This window comes from Helianthus annuus, chromosome 15, assembly GCF_002127325.2.
Source record: "Helianthus annuus cultivar XRQ/B chromosome 15, HanXRQr2.0-SUNRISE, whole genome shotgun sequence".
NCBI classification, from domain to species: domain Eukaryota; kingdom Viridiplantae; phylum Streptophyta; class Magnoliopsida; order Asterales; family Asteraceae; genus Helianthus; species Helianthus annuus.
This window is the reverse complement of record NC_035447.2, coordinates 155,260,523-155,269,971: the sequence shown is the minus strand read 5'-3', so window position 1 is coordinate 155,269,971 and position 9,449 is coordinate 155,260,523. Positions and strand designations below refer to the sequence as shown.

General features: G+C 39.9%; 2 long non-coding RNA genes across 6 annotated transcripts; both read right to left on the bottom strand.

Annotated features, from left to right (window-relative positions):
• Positions 1-709: 709 nt before the first annotated feature.
• Positions 710-5,917, bottom strand: LOC110894546. Of its 3 annotated transcripts, none has more exons than XR_002566440.2 (3): positions 2,024-5,912; positions 1,611-1,928; positions 710-786 (listed from the first exon to the last, which is right to left on the bottom strand). It is a non-coding gene; the product is annotated as an uncharacterized LOC110894546 (long non-coding RNA). The 3 variants fall into 3 exon arrangements; XR_002566438.2 differs by having other exon boundaries at positions 740-797; positions 2,024-5,911; XR_002566437.2 differs by lacking the exon at positions 710-786 and having other exon boundaries at positions 1,459-1,928; positions 2,024-5,917.
• A 110-nt stretch (positions 5,918-6,027) lies between these two features.
• LOC110894548 lies at positions 6,028-8,512 on the bottom strand. 3 transcript variants are annotated; one of them, XR_002566442.2, is made up of 3 exons: positions 7,341-8,512; positions 6,929-7,246; positions 6,028-6,115 (listed from the first exon to the last, which is right to left on the bottom strand). It is a non-coding gene; the product is annotated as an uncharacterized LOC110894548 (long non-coding RNA). The 3 variants fall into 3 exon arrangements; XR_002566444.2 differs by having other exon boundaries at positions 6,046-6,104; XR_002566441.2 differs by lacking the exon at positions 6,028-6,115 and having other exon boundaries at positions 6,777-7,246.
• Positions 8,513-9,449: the final 937 nt, after the last annotated feature.

The following is a 9,449-nucleotide window of genomic DNA, read 5'->3' as shown; positions in this document are numbered from 1 at the left end:
TAATCTTCTTGAGTACCCCACGTACTTCAAGTATAATTCAAGTTTTAGTATGGTATGAATTTCATGTAATTAAAGTAGTCCTGTAAATTTCAGGATTGTTAATGGGTTGCAAGGCCATTAACATGTGGCACGACATAGGAAGTCACCAAACCTTAGGCATTTAATTGGTATATTCTGAGACACAAAAGCACTACTCGATACTCGCCCTCACCGAGAGTGTGGCTGCCCGGCACCCGTTAGATCTAACCTTTTGTTCTGCGGTCTAGGTATATTGTTGATTAATGGTGCTTCTGTACCCTATTCGTGACACGATTTCTCGCATCATTTTTCATAGCGCATCCTACTTGGTTCTCGTTTCTCACCAAGCGCGCTTCCCGTATTCTTATGTCACCTACACTTGGTACTCGTTTCTCACCAAGTGTGTTTCTTGTATTCTTATATCGCTACACACTTGGTACTCGTTCTCACCAAGTGTGCTTTTTATATTTTCATACCATAACTCATGTATTTTTAAACTCTTGTATTTGTATTTTCAGAAAAATACGCTTGTTTGGAAAACCGGTATAAATCATAAGCTTTTCGTAAACCATTTGTGTTCTTTGTAACATGGTTTAAAAATATATAATTCTTGTATGCTTTGCAAAAAGTGCATGTCTTTCCACCCCGAAAACATTTATAAAAGTGTAAAAATGTGGGGTTATGAACTCACCTGAATATTCCTGTGCAAAGCTAGCTATATACGACTTTGCGATGTCGTTTCCAAGTCGGGACTTGCTAGCGTGCATTCTACAATATTCCTAACATGGAATATCTAATAAGCTTCTAAGCAAAAACGGTAACTACGTGTTACCGAGCTCTACCGAATCGTTAACTGAACGATTTGACGTAAATTGTCAACTTAAAATAAGCGAAGAAGTTATACTGGTTAGCTCGTTTTAAGAAGTTGTATGTTGATATAAATTAGGAATATTCGTATGAAAGTAATGTATAATAAACTCGTATTATATATTGCGTCTTGTGTATATTTGCCAAAATATACGTATATGCCGTTTCGGCGTTTGAAATAAATATAAAAGTTATATTTATAAAAATTTCATCGAGTCGTTGTATGCTTAAAATAAATATAAACTATATTTATTTATTTTTTTATGAAAGCGAATCCGTGTTGTTCGATATCCGAAATAAATATATAACACTATATTTATTTATAAAAGGATTTGTTTTGTTTGCTGTCGAAAATAAATACATAACTATATTTATTTTTATAAAAGGATTCGTCGAATTTCCGAGGTTCAAAACAACTATGTTTGTTGTTGTAAATAGTTTCTGAATCGTTGTTTTTCGTTATATAATAAAACGCGATATTTTTACGGATTTCTCGAAAAACGGGCAGAGTTTCCTCTGTTTTTGGACGCCCCGACAACACAAGTTGTCTTTATATTTTCAACATCAAATCAATATTCAACAATAATTACGTATCATCAATTTATAAAAACGAAATAATAAATCAAAGTACTCTTTAACTATTACTTTCATTATTTTGTTTGGTTCGAGCTCGTTATCACGTAAGTATAAATCACGAAAATACTAAACTTGTCATTAGTTTTTACCAAGTCTTCGTGACGAAATGTCGAGTGAGCTAGCTGAGTTGACCGAGTCAACTCGCTGTTGACCGGGTTTGACCGAGTCGACCGAACCGCTTCCTAATCTGACCCGAGTTGACCAAGCCCGAGCAATGACTCGATGTTGACCAGCTTTGACTTGTTGACTGAGTTGACTCAGTTTGACCGAGTCAACCCGTTAACCAGTTGGCCCGAAAATTAAACCTGCTGAACCGTGTGAACCGCAACAAGCTGAACCACAGCGCTGACCTGCACCCGAAAACCCGAAACTCAACATCTAACCCGAACCCCAACTGTTGACGTTTGCTTTTGACCCGAGACGTGAACAACACCCAATCTAAACATGATCAGTCAAAATTCAGAAAAAGAAATGAAGAAGATCGGGGGGGGGTGGTCCTTACCGGAAATCTCGTGGATCGAGACACAACCACCGTCACGCTGCCACTGCCGTCACCATCGTCATCACCACCGTCTTCAGCCGCTACTCCCGGTTAACCCATTAGTCAAAAGCAAAAACCGCTGGATCTTGACACGAACCACCGGTCCGTAACACGAACTGCCGGTCTAAGTCTCAGACCACCGCCGCCGCCGTCGGAGAGACGGCTCCGTCGCCAGTCAGCCGCTGTCACCATCTCTCTCTACTCTCTCTCTCTCTCTTGCCATCATACCGCCGCCGCGTGCGGCGGTTCTGTTCTCTTCATCATTCGGTACCAACCACCACAGCGCCGCCGCCTGTGGTGGTGGTGGTGGTGTTTGTTGTTGTAGTCTGCCACCACCAAAGGATGGTGGTGGTTGGCCCATTAATAGGGGGTAAAACAAGTGGGTTGGGAGCTGATTTCTTTGTGTTTGAATGTATAGAACGAGAGGAGAGATAGACCGAGAGGGGTAGGGGTGGTCGGCTGGGTTGGGTTGGGTTTTGTTTGGTGAGGAAAGTTGTTTGATTTGGGTTTTTGTCTTGTGCAGGTGAGAAATTCCCTGTGTTTGTATATGTAACCGAGAGGGAGGAAGGTGAAAGGCAGTGTGAGTTTAGATGAGAAGGAGTGGATGTGTATTAATAGAGTGGCCAACTTTTATTATCCTTTATGTTTTCAAATTCTATTCAGGTTATATGTTATATCTTTTGAGATGATATCTTTTGTAAAGATTTATAGAGATTTTAGGATTTAGTAGGATTATTGCAAATCTTTTGTAGAGATTTGGCTATATTTTGTAGATCTTATATATTATGCAGGTTTAGGCTTGCGGGTTTTGGACTTGGCCTCAGGGCCCACAAGCCCATCTCATGAGTAGGTGGCCCGTAATTCCTACGAGACCCGATATCGCGACCCAAACTCCATGAGCATAGAATATTCATGTAATATCCATATTTGTTGGCGTTGTCAGTATTTCGTACGGTTTCAGTCCGTTGTCAATTGATGTTCCGCAGATGCCGCGCGAATCTTCAAAAGCGTATTGTAGGGTCGGATAAGCGTTCCTAGGCACTCCAAGGGCCTAATTAAGTTAATTTGCGTCGTAAACCCTATTTATTATTGCGTAATTACCTGTTAATCACGTAATTAAGGGTGTAAATTACCGGTTGTCACAGTCTCCCCCTGTTAATAAAATTTCGTCCTCGAAATTTAGACTACGTCAACTCCTTTGAGTTACGTTATGCGTAGAAAATATGAATAGTACCAAAGTGAACGATCATGAAATCGAATCAAGACTTATTCGAATGATGTGGATTTAAAGACGTGTCACAAGATATGAATGAATTCTAGAAATGATTGCATCCAATAAACGAATTTAGATTTCAACAAGCTCAAATGTAATAGTTTGCATGAAACGCTCGATCACGATCAGCCCAAGCTGCAAATTCTACCGACGCCACAAGGTGTCGTAGTGAATGAAATAATTCAAGTATAGTGGTGATCGAACAAGTATCACCTGTGTTTTGCATGAAATGTTCAATCATGATTAGCTCAAGCTACAAGTCTGTATTGACACCACAGGGTGTCGAAATCAACAAACGACTTAATGGAGTCGTAGATCAAACAAATCTACTACGACTCAGAGCAATGAAACGCTTGTTAAAACGAATTCGAATATGATGTTTTCAATACATCATATGATGTCTGGAATTTGAATATGTATAATGAACAGGTTCAAACAATTGAATTTTATTTCGGCGCAAGCCGACAATAAATACATGTATCGACAAGAAAACTTTCGGCATGGTCACAACGAAAACCATGTATGTAACTTGAAAAGATAAGAAATGAAGTTTCAAGAAAATGTGTTGTCCTAGTAACGAAGAAGCCAACAATTACAATAATGCAGGTCATTCGAATCACAAATCAACAATTAGATTTAGCGAAACAATATTTGAACTTCAGTGGAACGCTTTATTCGAAACGGAACCACATGCGCAACAAACGATGCATGCGTAAGATATGAATTTTCAAGAAATGAAGCAAATGAACATTCGCTATAATGAAGAAGTGATTGTGATGCAATGACCATTAAGAGGAGTAGAGATGCGAAAATCTACTCAGTGAATGTGAAAGTCGAAATTTCAATAAAAGAAATTTAAGGACTTTACCTGGGGTTGCATGTGATAACCAGTTGTTAGGTGACATTACCATGGAATGTCAAACTTAGCGTACTTGTCATTATTCGGATAGGGGGGATACGGTGACTTGCGTCTTTTCCTTAGCATGACTCGTGTCGTTTGCAGGACCGCGTGCCAAACTGCCGCTTCCTGATCGATAGTTTTCGTGCTGACAGGATCTAGCGTCGTTGCTGAATTGCGCCATCGTGTCCTTTCTAAGGCATCGCCTTGATAGTCGTATGTGACATACTTCAACCTCCGTTGATCGAGTTTTCGTGTACTTTTGCACGCTCGTGCTTCGTTTTGCGTAGGTTACCTGCTCGGCTAAATAGCATAGATGACATAAAAATGACGTTTGTCCGAGTTAATAAACGTGGTACCTACGTGGTGACCTTTAATGAACTTCTACATGAGTTTCCGGAGGTCTTAAATGCATGTTTCTTAAATTCTCAGAGTTTTGTGTACTGTATGCGACTGTTTTGTGTACCGTGTGTAAAACACCACTTTAGCGTATGTTTGAAAACAAAATCTTGACTGTTTGTTTTTCGGCAACGGTTGGAGACCATATTCGAGTACTATGCTTTCTGTATGCATTCAGGTTTTAATATTCTAAGTTCCCAGAGGATAGTGAGGTTAGAGCCTAGGTATTCCTACGGAAAACCCTGTTCGCTGTAACCTATAGCTCTGATACCAATCTGTCACACCCCGAAATTATCAGAGCATTGGCGTGACTGGACTGGTATCTTCATTGCACAGCGGAAGCAAATAAAGCTAAGACTTCTAGAAATTGAACGCCACTAAGTACTCGACTCTTCATGGTCCTCCTATTCCAACCGTTCCATTGTTTGAAAAGTAACCTGAGAAAGAAACATGCGAAAAATCAACATAAAGTTGAGCGAGTTCATAGTTTGGTTGTAAAAGATTTGAAGTAAATCTTTTTGAATAACCGGTTTTTGAAGTATTGTTGAGAAAATGTATTTAAAAATCATTTTCTTATCGAGTTACTTGAAACTCTGAATGAAAACATAGTTTGTGTCACGTATAAATCAAGTTTTCATGTATAATTCAAGTATTCATGTGTACACCAAGTACTCTATGTATAATTCTAATCTTCTTGAGTACCCCACGTACTTCAAGTATAATTCAAGTTTTAGTATGGTATGAATTTCATGTAATTAAAGTAGTCCTGTAAATTTCAGGATTGTTAATGGGTTGCAAGGCCATTAACATGTGGCACGACATAGGAAGTCACCAAACCTTAGGCATTTAATTGGTATATTCTGAGACACAAAAGCACTACTCGATACTCGCCCTCACCGAGAGTGTGGCTGCCCGGCACCCGTTAGATCTAACCTTTTGTTCTGCGGTCTAGGTATATTGTTGATTAATGGTGCTTCTGTACCCTATTCGTGACACGATTTCTCGCATCATTTTTCATAGCGCATCCTACTTGGTTCTCGTTTCTCACCAAGCGCGCTTCCCGTATTCTTATGTCACCTACACTTGGTACTCGTTTCTCACCAAGTGTGTTTCTTGTATTCTTATATCGCTACACACTTGGTACTCGTTCTCACCAAGTGTGCTTTTTATATTTTCATACCATAACTCATGTATTTTTAAACTCTTGTATTTGTATTTTCAGAAAAATACGCTTGTTTGGAAAACCGGTATAAATCATAAGCTTTTCGTAAACCATTTGTGTTCTTTGTAACATGGTTTAAAAATATATAATTCTTGTATGCTTTGCAAAAAGTGCATGTCTTTCCACCCCGAAAACATTTATAAAAGTGTAAAAATGTGGGGTTATGAACTCACCTGAATATTCCTGTGCAAAGCTAGCTATATACGACTTTGCGATGTCGTTTCCAAGTCGGGACTTGCTAGCGTGCATTCTACAATATTCCTAACATGGAATATCTAATAAGCTTCTAAGCAAAAACGGTAACTACGTGTTACCGAGCTCTACCGAATCGTTAACTGAACGATTTGACGTAAATTGTCAACTTAAAATAAGCGAAGAAGTTATACTGGTTAGCTCGTTTTAAGAAGTTGTATGTTGATATAAATTAGGAATATTCGTATGAAAGTAATGTATAATAAACTCGTATTATATATTGCGTCTTGTGTATATTTGCCAAAATATACGTATATGCCGTTTCGGCGTTTGAAATAAATATAAAAGTTATATTTATAAAAATTTCATCGAGTCGTTGTATGCTTAAAATAAATATAAACTATATTTATTTATTTTTTTATGAAAGCGAATCCGTGTTGTTCGATATCCGAAATAAATATATAACACTATATTTATTTATAAAAGGATTTGTTTTGTTTGCTGTCGAAAATAAATACATAACTATATTTATTTTTATAAAAGGATTCGTCGAATTTCCGAGGTTCAAAACAACTATGTTTGTTGTTGTAAATAGTTTCTGAATCGTTGTTTTTCGTTATATAATAAAATGCGATATTTTTACGGATTTCTCGAAAAACGGGCAGAGTTTCCTCTGTTTTTGGACGCCCCGACAACACAAGTTGTCTTTATATTTTCAACATCAAATCAATATTCAACAATAATTACGTATCATCAATTTATAAAAACGAAATAATAAATCAAAGTACTCTTTAACTATTACTTTCATTATTTTGTTTGGTTCGAGCTCGTTATCACGTAAGTATAAATCACGAAAATACTAAACTTGTCATTAGTTTTTACCAAGTCTTCGTGACGAAATGTCGAGTGAGCTAGCTGAGTTGACCGAGTCAACTCGCTGTTGACCGGGTTTGACCGAGTCGACCGAACCGCTTCCTAATCTGACCCGAGTTGACCAAGCCCGAGCAATGACTCGATGTTGACCAGCTTTGACTTGTTGACTGAGTTGACTCAGTTTGACCGAGTCAACCCGTTAACCAGTTGGCCCGAAAATTAAACCTGCTGAACCGTGTGAACCGCAACAAGCTGAACCACAGCGCTGACCTGCACCCGAAAACCCGAAACTCAACATCTAACCCGAACCCCAACTGTTGACGTTTGCTTTTGACCCGAGACGTGAACAACACCCAATCTAAACATGATCAGTCAAAATTCAGAAAAAGAAATGAAGAAGATCGGGGGGGGTGGTCCTTACCGGAAATCTCGTGGATCGAGACACAACCACCGTCACGCTGCCACTGCCGTCACCATCGTCATCACCACCGTCTTCAGCCGCTACTCCCGGTTAACCCATTAGTCAAAAGCAAAAACCGCTGGATCTTGACACGAACCACCGGTCCGTAACACGAACTGCCGGTCTAAGTCTCAGACCACCGCCGCCGCCGTCGGAGAGACGGCTCCGTCGCTAGTCAGCCGCTGTCACCATCTCTCTCTACTCTCTCTCTCTCTTGCCGTCATACCGCCGCCGCGTGCGGCGGTTCTGTTCTCTTCATCATTCGGTACCAACCACCACAGCGCCGCCGCCTGTGGTGGTGGTGGTGTTTGTTGTTGTAGTCTGCCACCACCAAAGGATGGTGGTGGTTGGCCCATTAATAGGGGGTAAAACAAGTGGGTTGGGAGCTGATTTCTTTGTGTTTGAATGTATAGAACGAGAGGAGAGATAGACCGAGAGGGGTAGGGGTGGTCGGCTGGGTTGGGTTGGGTTTTGTTTGGTGAGGAAAGTTGTTTGATTTGGGTTTTTGTCTTGTGCAGGTGAGAAATTCCCTGTGTTTGTATATGTAACCGAGAGGGAGGAAGGTGAAAGGCAGTGTGAGTTTAGATGAGAAGGAGTGGATGTGTATTAATAGAGTGGCCAACTTTTATTATCCTTTATGTTTTCAAATTCTATTCAGGTTATATGTTATATCTTTTGAGATGATATCTTTTGTAAAGATTTATAGAGATTTTAGGATTTAGTAGGATTATTGCAAATCTTTTGTAGAGATTTGGCTATATTTTGTAGATCTTATATATTATGCAGGTTTAGGCTTGCGGGTTTTGGACTTGGCCTCAGGGCCCACAAGCCCATCTCATGAGTAGGTGGCCCGTAATTCCTACGAGACCCGATATCGCGACCCAAACTCCATGAGCATAGAATATTCATGTAATATCCATATTTGTTGGCGTTGTCAGTATTTCGTACGGTTTCAGTCCGTTGTCAATTGATGTTCCGCAGATGCCGCGCGAATCTTCAAAAGCGTATTGTAGGGTCGGATAAGCGTTCCTAGGCACTCCAAGGGCCTAATTAAGTTAATTTGCGTCGTAAACCCTATTTATTATTGCGTAATTACCTGTTAATCACGTAATTAAGGGTGTAAATTACCGGTTGTCACATTTGTTACCCACATAATTACCTACTCATAGGTATTTTTAATTCGAGATTTTACTAGATAATTATTGATTAATCTTGAAGTCAAACCTTAATTTAGATGTTAATTAAATATATCATGGTTAGGGATTTATTAATAGGTCGCTCAGAGGTATAAACTAACATGTCGACGCCTTTAAATCCTACCGTACATCTTTATCTAGATCCGTTTTTTATAACACGATTGTCTTACATGACACGTGTCTTTATTTTATTGGGTATGATTTTATGAGGTGTTACAGAAGTCAAAAGGGATTGACTTTGACTTTGACTTCCAGAAACACGGGGTGTTACAACCTCCCCTTGTTTAGGGAATTTCGTCCCGAAATTAGGCCGAAGCCGTAACAATTAACACCGTGAATCACGTTCGAAGACTTTCTCTCTCTAGCCTTTCACTTAAACAACTGCGGGTACTTTGCCTTCATGTCGCTTTCGAGTTCCCAAGTGAACTCTGCACCTCGTTTGCCTTCCCATCGGACTTTCACGATAGGAATGCACGAGCGTCTGAGTTGCTTGGTTTGGCGATCCATGATTTCGACAGACTTTTCCACGAAGTGTAGCGTTTCGTTTATTTGAAGGTCGTCGAGAGGTACAATTAAATCATGCTCAGCCAGGCACTTTCGGAGGTTTGACACATGGAAAGTCGGGTGGACGTTACTAAGTTCCTCCGGTAGTTCGAGTCTGTAGGCGACTATTCCGATCCTTTCCAGAATCTTAAAAGGTCCAACATATCGAGGCGCTAGTTTCCCTTTCTTGCCGAATCTGACCACACCCTTCCAAGGTGATACCTTTAGGAGTACGTAGTCGCCAACGTCAAATTCAAGGGGCATGCGTCTTCTATCGGCGTAACTTTTCTGTCTATCTCGGGCTTTCAGCAAGTTGTCTCGAATTTGGAGG